Source organism: Chionomys nivalis, chromosome 7 (genome assembly GCF_950005125.1).
Source record: "Chionomys nivalis chromosome 7, mChiNiv1.1, whole genome shotgun sequence".
NCBI classification, from domain to species: Eukaryota; Metazoa; Chordata; class Mammalia; order Rodentia; family Cricetidae; genus Chionomys; species Chionomys nivalis.
This window is the reverse complement of record NC_080092.1, coordinates 75,556,449-75,574,346: the sequence shown is the minus strand read 5'-3', so window position 1 is coordinate 75,574,346 and position 17,898 is coordinate 75,556,449. Positions and strand designations below refer to the sequence as shown.

At 51.0% G+C, this 17,898-nt stretch overlaps 1 pseudogene; it reads right to left on the bottom strand.

Moving 5' to 3' along the window:
* Window positions 1-12,403: 12,403 nt before the first annotated feature.
* Window positions 12,404-12,837, bottom strand: LOC130878636 (ubiquinol-cytochrome-c reductase complex assembly factor 2-like; annotated as a pseudogene).
* Between the last annotated feature and the right edge of the window lie 5,061 nt (window positions 12,838-17,898).

The window sequence follows — 17,898 nt, the reverse complement described above, 5'->3', positions numbered from 1 at the left end:
CACAACCCCACAACTCAAAACGACACCCGTGTGACATGACAATCCCACAGTTCCCGTGGACAGGCAGTCTGGGGGTCTCTATTCAGCATCCTGGTGTGGAGTTCAGGGTGTCCTTTCAAGGTCATGTGGTCATTGGTACACTTTGGCTTTTGTGGTTTGCTCAGTGACCACCAGCCTGGAGCTGCCATTAGCTCTTAGAGACTGAGGCCATTCCTGTCCCTTACCTTGAGGCATCTCCAGGCTCCCTCACATAGGGAAAGTCATTTCTTCAGGCCCAGCAAGAGCATCTCTGTCTTCTGGGAGGGCCTCTGTTCTCTTCCTCACTTGAGGAAGTCAGGTCCAGCCAGTTACCTCCTCTAATGACTTAAATCTCCATCAACTCACCATCACAACCATCGCCTGGGACACATTTCATTGCTGGAAGCAAGCCACAGGTCCTGCCTCTTCAGGAGGGAGGAGATTGCATGAAGGTGTAACCCAGTGGAGAGTTACCACACGTACCTATGCCGGTCATTCCACCAAAGCCATGACACCTCTGGGCAGCTCCTTCCGGACTTCTGCCTTCTCGGACTGAGAGACTGACTGATGTTATGACCTGCTGGGTCTGGACCTTCTTCCTCCGCTCTGACTCAGTAAAAGGTATTGAAGTGCACCAGGTATAGGCAGCTGAGGTCTGGGACCTCCCGTCTTATGGGGGAGGTCACTTTCGGGCTCAGGGAGTAGTTCTGTGGGAGAGTGTACAGGAGGCCATAGGTTCAATCCCCAGCCAGATACACAGACATAGCTCTGAGTTTTGTGGGGGTTGGGAGGGGAGAGAGCTATTCTAGCAAAAACAACTTACAACTTAAGCATCATACTTAATGGGACACAGTGTCTGCGACAATACTGGGGAGCCTGCAGGAGAATCGGGAAGATGTGGGCATTTGCGACCAGAAAGGACATGATACCACTGATCTCTGACATTTCCCAAGAATCCTACCCACATGTCCCTTCTACAACAACCTAGACACTGTGTCAGGAGAGGGGATCTGGGGAACTTCTCAGGGGCAGAGGTTATCAGCTACAGCAGGCTGGACACTAAAGGGAAGATGGGGTCTTGGAATATCTACTGGGGATTGAGCTCAGCTAGCAAAGGCCAGAGGCCTACAAAGGAGGAGTCAGCCTGGATGAGGTGGAGCCCCGTAGGTGGCACCCCCCCCCCCCCCAGATCTTTCCCAGCTCTGCCACGCATATTGTCAGCCTGGAGGCCACTTCTTGTCCTTATTTCTTATTTTCTTTCTCCAACAAGGACCCCAACATCTTGCCACAATCCATCATTCTGAAAGAAGAGTAATCACTGGTCCTCCTGCCCAGGAGCTAGGGGGACAGCTGTACATCTCCAGACTATGGAGTTCCTGGGTGGTTCACCTCGCAGTGGGGAATTCAGAAGCCCAGGGGCCCTGTCTCACTGTCTCAATGCCCAGATGCTCTCACACCCCACAGCGCCAGACAGCCCCAGACAGCCTCGCAGCTGGACTGGCTAGTGTGGATGGCTGAGCAAGGAGGGCAAGAAGGGGACATCTCAGAGAAACAAGCAGACTTGGTAGGGGGTGGCTTAACCCTCGTTCTCCCAGGATGGACCCAAGGAGTCCCCTGTAATAACTGTCATTCCCTTCCCTCTGTTGTGAACCGCCCGGGCAGACTGTCTAATCGGGGATTGCTGTCTTTGCTGTAGGTCATTCATTCATTCCTGCGGAATCCTAAGACACAGACTTCACCCCCAGGTTCATTCATTCATTCCTGTGGAATCCCGAGACACAGACTTCACCCCCAGAGAGCCAGCATTTGGAGGTTGCTGTCCAGTCAATGGTTCCCCCTCTGATTTCCAATATCCTTCAACTCTGAAACAGAGAAACAGGAAATGAATATGGCTGGAACCAGAACAGGATAAACCGCTGGAGCAGGGTGTGGAGGACACTTCAGAGGCAGCCCAGCTCTGGTCACAGCTCCCCAATCATGTGCCCTGTCCCTGGACAAGGTGTGAGGTGTCCGCTTTCCTGTAAAATGACAATGAGCATACAGCGACCAACAAGGGGTCCTGGGAGCATCAAGGGAGGTGACGGGCACCTGCAGACACACGAAGTGCTCTTGAGTACCGCCAGCTGTGGGTGTGACAACAGGCCCACTCTGGTTTGTAACTGGCTCAGCCATCTGGAGCTTATGCTGAACACACAAGCAAATCACAGACAAGTCTGTCCTGATGTGACAACTGACAGGAAGACATCAAAAAGGGACTGGGCTGAAGAAGAGTCCAGGGCAGGGAGGGTTGGGCTGTGGGGTCTGTCCCAGTGCTGAATGCAAGGCCCTGTTCCAAGACCACACCGTCTTGACAAATACTGAGAGATTCACGGGGTTACAGGAGCACAGAGCAGGGGCCTTGCACATCCCAGGCAGGCAAGGGAGAAGAGGCACGGGGCACTGGAAAAGTCCGAGTTTGAGACTGGGGGAGGGGGAGGGAGGTAAGACTGGGTATGCCAGGTGCAGAACTGGGGTGCCCTCAAGAGCAGTAGGGAGCCATGGAAGGTGTGAGGCCCAGGAGGAAATGTTTAGATGTGAGCCTGGAGAGAAGGAATTAAAGGGCTGGCTGGAGAAGGGGTTGGGAGCCCTGGAAGGGCAAGGAGCTCCTTCCTGGTCACAGTCAGTGCTGCTGAAGACAGTGGATCTGTTTTCTCGCTGGGGCTGGACTGTGGTTCTCAAACCACGCTATTCGATTCCATATGTTTGATAAACACCTGCCGCAGGCCAGGTTCCACACATTCTGAGGGCAAGGGGCAGCCTAGACCTCACCAGATGAGTCTCGGATTTCGCCTACTGGAGACATACCAACACTGACCAGACCAAAGGCAATGGAAGTGATGGTTATGGAAGAGTGGGTGGGGCTGTCCCCTTGGGGTCCCTGAGAGCAGGGGCCATGCTTCCCTTGTGTATTGGTATTGCCTGAGGCCAGAGCTGGGCATGTCCCTGTGAAGCTGAGCAGAAGGGACAATTCTCTGCTGCTGTTGGGACTGAGGTCTTCCCTAGGCCCTGCTTCTCACCAGCTCCCAAGGGGCCAGGACAGATGCAAGCAACCCTGTGGTTCCCAAACACAAGCCTCTTGTGTATTCTGCCAGAAGCCTGTGGCTCTGGGGAGTGGCCAGGGGCTTCATCGCAGAAGTGTCTCTCTGGGAGGGACTACCCAACTGAGGGACCCTGAAGCTCCTGCTATCTTCTCCCAATTCCAGCTGTAACTGTCTATTGGCCCGGTCCCTCAGCTGGCCCAGCTGCAAATGCCAAAGTGACTACTGAGTGAGACCAGCAAGGGCACTGAGCTGAAGCTAGTTCACTCTCAAGGAGAGGGGACCTGTGAGCAGGAACAGTCTAGGGACCGGAATACATAGGAAAGAGCCGGAGATGGCCTGGCCGGGGTGGGCGTAGGGTTCTGCTCTGGGTTCCTGTGGGCCACTGACAAGTCATGTCCATTCTGTCAGTCAGTTTCCCCACGCTGTGATGGCCACGGGGTAGTCATTAAACCTCTTCTGCCTTTCACATTCTTCTTGAATTTCAACAGGGCCTTTGGTTAAGTCTGAGGCAAATCGGGATGTCTGTCCACTGTCCCAGACCTAAGAACAGTACCGAACCCTGCCTTTAAGAGGCTCCCGTGTGACCGCGGAAACAGCCATTGCTCTTGGAAACTCGAGGCTGTGTGCTCACACAGCTCCTGCCTGCTTTCAGGGGTCTCTGCCTCAGGGAAGAGAAATGCCACATGAAGACTGGATCTCCAACTTCAGAGGCAGCTGGCCCCCCCTCCCCCCGTTGTATGTGGATCGACAATGGGGAGCAGAGCATGGGGGCCTGGAAAACATGCACCCCCGGCTAGGTCCCAACGTGGGAACGTGGAAGGAGGGCCCTGCTGGAACTGGAGCCCAATTTGGGGCAGCCCTTCAGAAGCTGCACCCGGGGCCTGGAGGCTGGGCATCGAGGCCAGGGATCCGGAGCTGTTGAACCCGCTTTAAGGATGGTGTAGACGGCCTGTGAGGGATGGTGCGTGCGCTGCCTGAGCAGCGCGTGTGTTGAGTCAGGCAGCGCCCTCCTTGGCATAGGCACAAACACTCTAGGGCATACACAGCCTTGTCCTGATAGCTCTCTGCTGAGCCATCTCAGATCCTCTGTAAACAGGGAGTCAGGGAGGGCCAGAAGGCTCCTCCACCTCCGTGGTCTCCGCTCGGAAAGCCAAGGAAAGCCCCAAGGAGTCCTGCAAGCCCATCTCGGGGCCCCGTCTACCCTTGATCCCTCACCCTGGCGCCCCAACAACTGGGAGACTAGTGAAAGCAAGCTTGGCCAGCTGTCACTGTGACATCCATTCTCCCCGGTAGAGTCTGGGAGCTCCTTTCCCCTCTTTCTACCCTCCCCCACGGCCACCTCACAGCTGGGAGCCAGGCTTTGCAGCAGCTGGAACCCTCCCGTGGGATCTCATGGAAGACTCTGGGTCTTGTGAGGTTTTGAGCCTGAGCCCACAGACTTTCCACCGCTCTAGCCCCCAGGGCTCCAGGAGGGTCCCGAGGGCCCTGCTTATTTACATATCACTTACATCTCATTTGCCTGTGTTTCGTAGTTGGCCATTTCTAGGCAACCCTAGAAATGCAAATTCACAGGATGCGGAACCTTTTCTTAGGGCTTGCTTCTCAACAACCCGTCTTGACCAGAATGCCTCCTAAGATACTGACCTCAGGCGCGCGTGCACGTGCACACACACAGACACACACACATTCTCACACCTCCATTTCCACCATTACAGAGTGTGCATGCACGCGTGCAGAGTGTGCCCAGGTTTATACATGTGTGAAAACGGAATCCTGGGCACCCACTTTTGTACTCATTATCCCCCTGTGAATTTCTCACTTATGCCAACACCTGTGGTCATATGCCTTCACATACGCTTTTGTCTACGCCCGAACCCAAATTTGAACCCAAAATCTCTAGTGCATTTTACACACACAGTGAGCGTAAGCTCACACTTCTCAGGGCCCCACAGGCTTATTGAGGTGTCTAAGCTGCAGGTCCTTCCCACTCTAGCTGAATCGTCCAGGCAGTGGCCATCCTGTGTGACAACTGATCCAGCGGCTTAGATGCCAGCGATCCCCGGAATTCCAGTCAGAGTGGCCGTCCTTGAGTCAGACAGAGGTTTGCTTGCCAACCTGCATTCCAGTTGTAACTCCATTGTCACCCTTTCTTTAAACACCCTAGTACAACTTCCCCAGGTAGCTTGTTAGCCTTTTCTTATATTATAACAAAATGCCAGAGATAGGCAAACTTATAAAGAAGAGAAGTTTATTTTGTGAAGGGTCCTCTTGGCTGGGTCACATGGAAAATGACAATGGCAGAAAAGATAATCTTGCCAGACAGGAAGAAACAGGGCTAGAAGCAAGGATGAGACTCAAGACATTTGGGGTGGGGGCAGGATCTCACTCTTTAGCCCTGGATAGCCTGGAACTTACAATGAAGGCTGTCCTTGAACTCACAGAAATTTGCCTGTCGCTGTCCCCCACTGTTGGAATTAAATGAGATTTTTCTGTTTAAAAAAAAATGTGTGGGCCGGGCGATGGTGGCGCACGCCTTTAATCCCAGCACTCGGGAGGCAGAGGCAGGCGGATCTCTGTGAGTTCAAGACCAGCCTGGTCTACAAGAGCTAGTTCCAGGACAGGCTCCAAAGCCACAGAGAAACCCTGTCTCGAAAAACCAAAAAAAACAAAAAAAAAGTGTGTGTGTAAGCATACGTGTGCGTGCACATGATGGGAAGAGCACATTGTGCACGTGAGGGTCAGAGGTCAACTTTTGGAGTTGTCCTCTCCTTCCACTTTTTTGTGGGTTCTGGGGCTTGAACTCAGATCATCAAGCCTTTGCAACAAGAACTTTAGCCCACTGAACCATCTTGCTGGCCTCTAGACTTGGAATTCTTATTCTATTTAGTAATTTATTTTTATTTTCTTTATATGTATACATGTAGAGAGTTACCTAAAGAACTCCAACCAGATTCCACTTCTCGAGGATTCCCCAGCCTCTCCCATTGCCTTGTGGAGAACAGAACCAACACATCAAACTGGGGAGCAACGCGCATCCAAACTACAGCAGGAATCTGCCCTCTGCTGAGAGCTCCCCGTTTCATCGGCCGCCAACTCTCGCACCCCTGTACCTCATGGTCTTCTCTCTTCCTAGATGGGTTTCCTTTTGTGGATCCCTGAAAAACTTCAAATCCTGTTTCAGTATGTTGACTCTCTCTCAGCCTTACACACAAAACTCACTTTTGCTCACTGAGTGCTTAGGGCATCAGCGGCAGAAGAGCACCGTGGGAGCCCCGCCCTCTCAGAGTCAGAGGAGAACGGTGGGAGCCCCGCCCCCTCGGAGTCAGAGGAACACGGTGGGAGCCCCGCCCTCTCCCAGGGTTTACAGGCTGTGGTCCTCCATCAATAAAGATGAGCACACATTCCTGGAACCTGTGCTTACCTGGCAAGCACTTGGTTTGCATTACACTGTGTTTATTTCTGGAGAAGAGCATGGGCACCTGAGCCAGACAATGCTGCTTCCACCCCTCTCTGCTGAGTGCCTTTGGGTGTCACAGCCTCTCTAGGCCTTGGTTCCCTGCCCATGGGCTCACCAAGCCGACTAAAAGGATTCAAAGAGCGTTTGAATTTGCGACTTGAATTCTAGTGTCACTGAGTAATAAAGACTGGTCTGGGGGGCTGAGAGATGGCTCAGAGGTTAAAGAGCACTGACTGTTCTCCCAGAGGTCCTGAGTTCAATTCCCAGCAACCACATGGTGGCTCACAACCATCTGTAATAAGATCTGGTGCCCTCTTCTGGCCTGCAGGGATACATGCAGGCAGATGCTGTATAAATAATTAATAAATCTTAAAAAAAAAAAAGAAGAAGAAGACTGGTTTGCTTCTGAGGATGCTTGCTTTGTGCCCTGCATGGCCAGTCGAGGGGCGATCTAAATCTACACAGTGGAACAGGAGACAGCAGACCCCGAGCTTGTAGCCAGGATGTGAATCACCGATGGAACACAATCAGAGCTTACCTGACACCACACAGACTTAGCTTCACAGCTCCTCCCTTATTTAATCCCATTCTGCAGGTAGGGAAAGTAAAGCTTGAAAGATATAGGGGCTTCCTTGCCACAGCCACATAGTAAGCAAGTTTTTGTCAGGGTCATAACCACCATACCCTCTCGTCATCCAGGTCTGGGTCGGGATGACCCTGGGCACAATCAGAGGCCTAACCCCGGCCTTCCTGGTAGGGTCTGTCTGCACAGGCCCATGCCACTCCCTACATCTCAAATTTCAGCAGATGATGACAACATGGGACATCCTGAGACACTGCCCATTGGCCTGATCCCCACAGCTGACAGAGAATGCACATGGAGGGGCAGAGGCAAGGGGAGGTCTTTGTACTAGTCCAGGGTACTGCTCCAGGGTGCTGGGGGCTTAGCCCCTCCGACATGTTATGCGGATGAGTTTTGCTTGCATGTATGTGTGTGTGCCTGGTGCCCATGAAGAGCAGAAGACATCAGATTTCCTCTAGCTGGAGTTACAGACATTGTGAGTTCTGGAAACTGAACCCAGGTCCTCTGGGAGAGCAGTACCTGCTCTTAACCACTGAGCCATCCCTCCAGGCCCACCTCACATCCACTTGGCTACAGATACGCTCCACATGCCACACAGCTGAGGATGCTGGGCGCTCTTCCTGGGAAGCTGGCCCTGGAACACCCTTCCCAGCTTCCCCAGTGGTGGGTCTCGCCTTACCCTCATGGATCCCTCCCACACTCTGACTTTGGGCAACAGTCTAACGGAGCCCTCAACCCTTGGTAGAAAGAGGTGTGAGGCAGAAGAAGGTCAGGCAGTCAGGGTCATGTGTGTTCCCTTGATGTCTGGGCATCAGCTGGAGGTGTCTCCTTCCAGCCACACAGCAAGGCTGCGATCTTAGCCATGAGGGAGTGGAGTCCCAGGAAGCGCTGCTGTTGTCCCGGTCCCACCAGTGAACTCCAGGAAAGATAGCCCAGATAGTCAGAATACCAGGAGGTACAAACTGCGTAACTGAGAGGTGCAGAACTTCCTTTGACAGTGGGACGACAGAGACACCAACCGGCAGGGGTGCAGCACCGTTGGCAGAGTGCTTGTCTAGCGCGCAGGAGTCTGTCCCCCCCCCCCCCTCAGCACGGCTTCAAATCGGATACTGTAATGCATGTGTGTCGACCTGGACAGAATATGGCGGCAGCAGTATCAGAAGTGTGAACCTCATCCTCAGGCGCGTGAGTCCATGAGGCCTGGGATGCCTGAGGCATTGCCTGAGAGGAGAGACCTGGGGCAGATAGATTGAGACAGAGACAGAGCCCCGTGATGCTGCCAGGCCTGGGACAACAGGACGGGTGAGGTCTGCAGTCAGAACGGGAGTCAGACATGACACTGGAGCCTGCAGTTGGTTACCTCTCCCAGACCGATTCTGGGCATCAGAAGTTGTGGGGGTTGGGGAAACCAGGAGGGGGAGCTCCTGGGGAATATTTGAAGGGGCTGCAGTCACACAGGGAGGACTAGTCTTGAGTGTCCACCAGGCCTGGGTCTCTGCCTACTGTGGGGGAAGGTCCCTCACTCCAGGGGTCCAGGAGAGGAGGTCACAACCAATTTAAAATACTTGAGCCTATGTCATGTGTAGAGGAGCTTCTAGGACAGAAGGGACTGTGGCTGTTCTCTGGGCGCTTCTACATTTCAGAAAACAGCCCACGAGACTTTTGAGCGGCTTCGAGAAAGATTATTGGTTGAACACCTAGAAACCGCGCCATGAGCACAGCAGGGAGATTGCATGATTGCAGAGCAGGAGAGACCTGGCTGTGAAACTCCGAGAGGAGACTGGGGCATGAAAGGTACGACTTCTGAACAGGCTCCCGACCCAACTTCATCTCTTTGACCCAAAGAAGCAGACACTGGAGTGCGCCTGGGCACACCGGTTCGACCTGAACTTCGATGCAAAGATCCCACGGAGCAGGAGGTTGTGGAACTCCCTGGCCCAGCCCCGAGCAGAGAGCGATGCCGCGGTATCGCAGCGCCCTCTGCTGGCCAGAGGCGGAGCCTCCTCCCGGGGAATCTTTACAACGGAGGAAGAACCTTAAACTATTATTTGTTTTATTAGGAAAATGAGATATGACTAACCTTAAAAGGCTCTGGGGACACGGACATGTATGTATGGGCACCACGGGCCGTCTACGTTTCAGTAGTGGTGTCCCGGGGTGGCGGGCCCTTGCCACCTCCATAAGCCACACTGCCCACAGTCACCCCACAATAAACCACATGAAGTCTACTGTGCAAACGCAGCTTCGCCTCTAGCTATCCTAGTATACTTCAGTTCCACAGTCTCGATCCCAGCACCCCCCTATTTCGCTCACCCCTCCACTCCCTCATGCCCTCCAGCGCTCTTCACTCCTCCAATCGCCACCCACCCCCGCCCCCATCGCCGCCTCGGGAGACACCTGTGCTCCCTTCTGCTGCCTTCTTGTTTAGTTCCCCAGGAAATGAAAACTTTAATTTCTTTTTTTTATTAACTTTATTGGATTTTCTTTTTAATTATAAGTCAACGTACTACATGTCCTTTGTAATGAGTTCAACAAACCGGAGGAGTCTGAGGACAGAGCTGCTAGCTCGCCTCTTTCCAGCTCACAGCTGCGAAGAACAGGGACCTCTTGGGGGCTGTGCCACTTGGTGGGGCTCCATGGCCAGCCCCTCCACAGAGGCACCCACCGCTTTCCGGGTCCACAGCCAATTCTCTGAGGACTCTGTGGGCAGATGGGTGAGGGGCGAAAGGATCTGGGACAGGGGGGTTCTCTGAGAAAGAGCATTTGACTGGAGGCTCCCAGAGAAGGCACGGCGGGTCACCACACTGAGTTTGAATGTCCTTTTACGGGCACAGGAAAGTCATTGAAGGCAGGGCAGAGACTTCTCTGGACCTGTGGCTTTGGACACTAAGATCCAGCGGGCAGAGACTAGCCAGAGGTAGGGGTTGTTTGGCTGCCTGGCGGTAAACGAGATGGATGCTCTAGGTCCCTTTGTCAAAAGGCAGAGCTGAGACTCACTCTGCTCTCTTTTTGGCCTTTGATTTTCCAGAACTTCCAGGCCCTAGTCTCTAGTTCCACCTCTCTGAAATAATTAGTGTTAACCGCTAACCTGGAAGGATCTAAAATCACCCGGGGGCGGGACTTTGGGGGGTTCCTGAGGGAGGGAGGTGATCATCTTGATTTAGGGAACTGAGGTGAGGAAGCCTGCCCACTGCAAGTATGACCATTTCCTGGGATTCAGACTGTAGAAAGAGAGAAAGGAGCCCGCAGCAGGGTCCATTCATCCCCCTCCTGGCTGTGGACCACGTGACAGGGTCCCTCAAGCCCTGACTTCTACGGAAAGGGGGAAAGGGACTGTGGCTTGAACTGTGAGCTACAACGACCCCTTTCTCTATTAAGTTGCTTTGGTCAGGGTGGTATATTTTTTTTAATTAAGATTTCCTTACTTTCTGTATATGAGTGTCATGCCTACCTGCATGCATGTGTCTGCACAGCGTGTCTGATGCCTGAGGAGCAGGGAGAGGGAGATGGAGTCCCTGAAACTGGAGGGGCAGAGCTCTTGACCACTGTGCCACCTCTCCAGCCCCATCAGGGTGCATAGCATCCGGAAAAGAAACAAGAGCCGGGTGGTGGTGGCGCACGCCTTTAATCCTAGCACTCGGGAGGCAGAGGCAGGCGGATCTCTGGGAGTTCGAGACCAGCCTGGTCTACAAAGGGAGTTCCAGGCCAGGCTCCAAAGCTACAGAGAAACCCTGTCTCGAAAAACGAAAAAAAAAAAAAAGAAAGAAAGAAAGAAACAAGACAATCCCTGGAGTGGCAGCTGCTCCCTCTCTGGGCCTCCATCCCTGCCTATTGATTGGTCTTGACTCTCCTCACCTGAATGCAAACAGCACTTTACAGTGAGCAGCGAAATTCAAGCAGGGGAAGACTGGATCAGAACCCAAAGGAACCATAAATATCCACATGTTCATTCTGATACCAGAAGTACCTGGCTACATCCCTAAGTGGAGGAGAATGCGAAACAAATTACACAGGTGTCTTAAGGGGGGAGAGGTTTGCCATGCCCACCCACCCCTGAGCTGTGAACTACAAATCCACCTTTCTTCTAAACCAGAGGTTCTCAACCCATGGGTCTCAACCCCCGTGGGTCTACATATTAGATATTCACATTATGACTCATAACAGTAGCAAAATTACAGTTATGAAGTAGCAACTAAATAATTTTATGGTTGAGGGTTATCAAAACATGTGAACTGTGTTAAAGGGTTGCAACATAAGGAAGGTTGAGAATCATTTGGAGGGAAGATGGACTTCACGGTGAGGAAACTCAGCAAACTACCTCAGCCAGGTGACCATGGTCACATCAGCATGTTGAACTGTGAGGAGAGTGTGGTCCCTGGATACAGTGTGATAAAAACACCCATCTCCAGCCAGGCCTGGGGGTGCAGACCTGTGATAGCAGCTGAGGCAGACGATGGCAAATTCAAGTAGGCCTGGGCTGCAGAGGCCGGAGGACCCATGCTTTACATTGCTCATAGCAAATGAACCATGCTGATGTGAACGGTTCCTGGGGAGACAGGGCGCACCTGGGAACAAGCTCCACTAGTTGATCAGGGGTTTTGTTATTCCTTAGTTTGCTGTTCGTTTGTTTGGTTTGTTTACTTTTTTTCTTATGAAGGGTGGAAGTGTCCTTTTTAATTAAGTTCATTAATTTTCAAAATTAATTTATTTTTAGCCGGGCGATGGTGGCGCACGCCTTTAATCCCAGCACTTGGGAGGCAGAGGCAGGCGGATCTCTGTGAGTTCGAGACCAGCCTGGTCTACAGAGCTAGTTCCAGGACAGGCTCCAAAGCCACAGAGAAACCCTGTCTCGAAAAAACCAAAAAAAAAAAAAAAATTAATTTATTTTTGGTCTTCCAAGAAAGAGACTTGCTATGTAGTCCAGGCTACCCTGCAACTTGCAAACCTCCTGTGTCTGCCTCCTGAGTACTGGAATTACAGGCGTGTTCTGCCACACCTGGCTGCCCATCCCTTTTTGAGACGCCTGCCTCTGACTCCTGAGGGGTGGAACCTCTTCTTGCAGATCTGTGTCCACTTGCCCTTCTGCCTGATGTTTATGTTTGCCTCTTTTTGGTATATAGTTTATTTTATAGAAATGATATTAATTCTTAACATATATTTCAATCTATTGTTTCCATGCATTGTATTTTATCCATGAAACCTTATGTCAAATATTCTTTCATAAACAAATTCTCTCCTTTTCTTTTTTTTTTTTTTGAGTGGAGAAACTGGACAGCTTTATTGATGAGGGTCAGGTACGTGGGCGGGACAAGACCCGTGCCCAGGCTTTATGTTTCTCCTCTGGCCTTGTGGGCGCAAACTTCTCCTGGAGTTTCTTCCACATGCTCTTATCCATCTCCTGAAACTCTTTCAGGGTGTCTGTGGACAGGATCAGCTTGTATTCTTCCATGGACAGGCCACTGAAGCTGGTTTCTCTGGGGCGAGGGTACTTGTGTTTATAGTAGTTTGAATGCAGTCGTGCTAAGCTTTTGTACATCTGATCACAGGCCTCAGGTGTTCTCTCCCTCCCGAAAGGCCTGTGCTACCCGCTGCCGCAGGTAAGTGCCCAAGTCCCGGCCCCGGCCCCGGCCCCGTTTGGTCTCGTCCACTGTCCATTCCTCACAGAGCTTAAGGAAACGACGGTAGCGGAGACCGGCCATCTTGGGTCCCGCTTCAAATTCTCTCTCCCTCTATCTCTCTTCACCCTTCCTCTCCTCTCCCTCCCTCCCCACTCCCTCTCCCTGTCTGTCTCAGCTTCTCAATTACCTGTCTTACTTAAGAAGAGAGTCTCAAGCGCTGGAGAATTGGCTCAGCCATTAAGATACTGGCTTTCTTCCAGAGGACCTAGGTTCAATCCCAGCATCTACATACATGGTAGCTCACAACCCATCTACAACTCCACTTCCAGGGGATCTGATGCCCCTCTGACCTCTACAGCACTAGGCACACACATAGTACACAGACTACAGGCCAAAACCCCATACACATAAAAAAAAAAAATCAAGATCTTCTGGAACCTTGCATGGTGGAGCTCAGTTGCAATCCAACACCTAGAGGTGGAAGAGAACAGTCACACGTTCAAGGCCATTCCCAAGTATATCACGAGTTCCCAGGCTAGCCTGGGCTACGTAAGAGCCTGTCCCCAGAAACAAGGGAAGGCCTGGGGCAATGGATGACCCAGTTGGTACAGTGCCTGCCTCAGAATCACGAGGCACCCAGGTGAAAAGCTGGGCATGGTGGCCTGCATTTGTAATTCCAGAGCTGGGGAGGCACAGACAGGAGGGTCACTGGGACTCACTGGCCAGGCAGTCTGGTGCAGCCAGCAAGCCTAGGTCCCAGTGAGAGACCTCAAAAAACAATGCCTCTGAGGAATGACACCAGGTTGACCTCTGGTCCCTCACACACACCCCTAAACCCATACCCCAGCTTCTGAACCCACACTCCAACATACACACATCCCTGAACCCACACCTCAACATGCCCCCACTAGAACCCACACCCCAACACATACACACATACTCATGAACTCCCCACACACACTTTTGAACACACGCACACACCTGAACCCATACTCCAACATGACCCCCCACTCCTGAACCCACACCACAGCATGACTTCCCCATTTCTGAACCCACACTGCAACATACACACACACACCCCTGAACCCACAACACAACATGCCTTTCCCTCCTGAACCCATACTCCTATATACATACCCCTGAACCTATACCACAACATGCCCCTCACCACTGAACCCACACCCCAACTCATACACACAATTTTTAAAAAGAGTTATTTCATCCTCCAAGTTAAAGAATTCGTGTTCTATGGGCTAGAGGGACGGCTCAGTAGTTAAGAGCACCGGATGCTCTTCCAGAGGACCAAGGTTTGGGTACCAGCACCCACATGGCAGTTTATAACCCTCCATAACTCCAGTTAGAGGGTACCTGGCTCCCACTTCTGGCCTCCCTTACATACACACAGGCAAAACACACATATACAATCTAAATAAATAAATCTTGCTGGGCAGTGGTAGTGCATGTCTTTAATCCCAGTACTGGTGAGGCAGAGGCAGGCGAATCTCTGTGAGTTCGAGGCCAGCCTGGGCTACAGCATGAGTTCTAGGACAGGCTCTAAAGCTACTTCTCGAAAAACCAAAACAAAATTAAATAAAGAGATAAATAAACAAATCTTTATAAAACTTACTCCTAGCTTTTCTTCTAATGTTTTTAGTTTCTTCTAATATGTTTAGTTTTTTGCTTAGGTCTTCAAGTCCCCTTGGATCTGTTTTGTAGGTGGTGTCAGATGGTAGGAGGAGGCATTTGGCTTCATTTCCTGCCAGATGGATCACAATATGGCAGCCTTATTTACCAGGCAAATTGATTTCCCCTAAATGATCAGGCATTTCACTTCAGCAGGTGTTTCCCTGGGGAAGCCATCTTCCTCAGTTTCCCATGCTGCCATGAACACCCAGTTCAAAAGCCCACATCCACCTTCTCTAGAAAGACTGTGTCCACCTCCCCCTACCAAACAAATCTGGAACCCACCTTTCTTGCCACCGCTTCTCACAGAACTCGCTACTCATGGCGTGGAGTGCAACCAGGGTCTCAGTTCACCATGAGTCTGTTCCTCTAGTAGAAGAAGCACAAGGAGCCATGCCTGAGATCAGGGGACGTGGATAGGAGGCTGATCTTTCCATTTAAGAAAAGCCTTGGTTTGGGAGCTGGCGAGATGGCTCCAAGCCTGGTGGCTTTATAATTTATTTAATTTTATGTGCACTGGTGTTTTGCCTGCCTCTATGTCTGTATGCGGGTGTCAGATCCCTGGAACAGGAGTTACAGACAGCTGTGAGCTGTGTGTGGGTGCTGGGAATTGAACCCGGTTCTTCTGGGAGAGCAGCCAGTATGCTTAACCATTAAGCCATCCCTCCAGTCCCCGAGTCTGATAACTTTACTTCAATTCCCCAGAAAGTTGTCCTCTGACCTTGGCACTGCCGTCCCACACAAATAAATGGTAAGTGAACAGCAATAAACGACGAAATAAATTTAATTTCTAAATATGTTGGTGAAGTCAGACAAACGGAAGCCAGGGCTTGTCTTTTTTGTTTACTTTTTAAACATGTTTAAATTTTATTTTGCGTGGGGGTGTATGTGTGTGTGCCATGACATGTCTGTGGCGGTCAGAGGGTAGCTGAGGGTAAGAACTCTCCTTCTACCATGAGGATTCTGGGGACTGAACTCAGGTGATCAGACTTGGTGGCTGTGGGAGCCAGACATGATAAGCTAAGTATGAGCAGGTCACCCAAAGAAAGTTCTCTACTTCCAACCATTATCACCTGCCAGAGTAGGACTCAGCCATCAATAAAGTTAAATAGAGGCCTGAGGCTGAAGGGCTACCTGGTTGCAGGAAGAGCCACAGACTGAGATTTACCTGAGCCCCCATCCAAAAACAGATCATCCAAAGGAAATGCCTAACATTCCAACCGCTATAGATAGGATCACCTGCCAGCACACACTCACCAGGACACCCCTAGACAAATGTCAGCCAATCAGGGGTCCTGACCTCAGAAACCCCTCACCCCTACCTTTACTATTATAAAAACCCAATTCTAACTGAGCTTGGGGCTCTCCGTTTATTCCAATACATTGGACATGCGGAGAGACCGAGTTTGCAAACTTGCATAAAATAAAGGCTCTTTGCTTTTACATATGGGACTCAGTCTCCTTGTTGACTTTTGTGGGGGCTTCGCGGAATAACAGCAGCCAAGGCCTTTACAGAGTGAGCCATCTCATTGGCCCAAGCATTTGTTGTCATTTGTCTTCTTGATGACTGCTGCTTTGGGGAGGTGGGGGTGAGATGGATCTCAGTGTAGTTTTGTTTAACATCTCTCTGATGGGATGTTGAACAGATGTTTATGTATGTACTGGACGTTTGTAGTTCACCATTTGAGAGCAGTCTGCTCGTTTTGTTAGCTTATTTACTGAGTTGGGGTGTTTAGTTTTTTGTGTGTTCGAATCCTCCGCCATCTGTCTAGCTAGCAAAGATCTCCCTCCATGCTGTAGACTCTCTCTTTGCTCTGTTTCATTTCTCCGTGTGGACATCTTTCATTTCAAGCATTCCCATTTGTCAATTGTTAATGCTGTTTCCCTCGTGCCTCGGGTCCTGCTCAGAAAGCCCTTGCCCGTGCAAATCCACTGAAGTGTTTCCCCATTGCCTCCTCCAGCAGTTCAGAGTTCCTAGTCTAACATTAAGGTCTTTGAACCATTTGGAGTTGATTTTCATAGAGGCTGAGGTGTGGGCAGTTAGTCTCAGACAACATTTGTGTATCCAGTTTTGCTACCCACATTTACTGAAGAGGCTGTCACGTCTCCACTCTACATTTTTAGTATCCTTGTTAAGAACCAGGTGGCTCCAGAGGCAGGTGGATCTCTGTAAGTCTGAAGCCAGCCTGGTCTACAGAGTGAATTCCAAGACAGGCACCAAAGCTATACAGAGAAACCCTGTCTCAAAAAAAAAAAAAAAAAAAAAAGCCATTAAATTAAATTAAATTCTAAAATTGGGTGGCTCTGACTGGTTGGCCCAGGCCCTCTGTTCTCTTCCATTGATCTATGTGTCTATTTTTATGCCAATACAGTGCTGTTTTTCTCACTATGGCTCTGTAGAACAACTCGAAGCCCGGTAAGTAGGCCTGGCACTATGGAAATCAATAGGGAGGCCCTCCCAAAGAAAATTAAAAATAGATCTACCCGCTGTGCCACACCTTTGCCTTCACCTGAAAGACTCCAAGTCAGCAGAGTGTGGAGAAGTTTGCACATCAGTGTGAATTGCAGCGCTACTGACAATAGCTAAGTTACAGAGCCAACCTAGGCAACCATCAACAGCGGAGCCGACGGAGAAAATGTGGTTTTAGTACACAATAGAATTTTTCTCAACCATTAAGAAGAATAGGGTTACGTTGTTTGTATGAAAAAAAATGGATACAAGTGGAGATAGTCATAGTAAATTTATTGTCAGTGTCACACAAACACCGCATTTTTTGGCCTTTGTGGCCTAAAGCTTACGGGTACGTAAAGTCATATATGCATAGCTGATATGAAGTAGAGATGGAACCGTGTAAATGAACAACATTGGGGGGCACTGGGAGGAGCATGTTGCAGGAGGTGAGGAACTACTCAGGGTACGTTATATAATTATCTAATTATATGCTTGCATGAAAATAGACTTATGTAACCCTGTAATGAAAAGAGAAGCCTTGGCAAGAATCAAGTTCTCAACTAGGTTTTGCCTCCGAGGGTGAGCAGGTGTGTGCCCACCAGCCTAGCCGAGGAAGAGGTCAGGCAGAGGGCACAGCGTGGCAAGGTCAGGAAGGGCCTGGTAGGGGCTGCCAATGGCTCAGAGGCCACGCAGAAGCAGTGAGGGGAGGGAGTGAAGCCTGAGATGCTGTCTAGATGAGCAGGGCCAGATCATCGGAAAGCCAGCCGCTGTGATGGAGACACACCCGTGGGTGTCAGTGAGGCCAAATCCAAGAGGTTGAACTGAAGACAGAAGATCCCCGCTCGGGACGGAACAGCACGGTCTCCCGGGCCAGGGTTCCAGCCTGAGTGAAAATGGAGCTGAGCGTGGGTATCCACTCTCTGCTTCCCGACTGTGAAGGCAATGTGTCCAGCCGCCTCCCACTCCAGCCGCCACAGCTCCCCTGCAATGATGACCCCGGCTCTCAA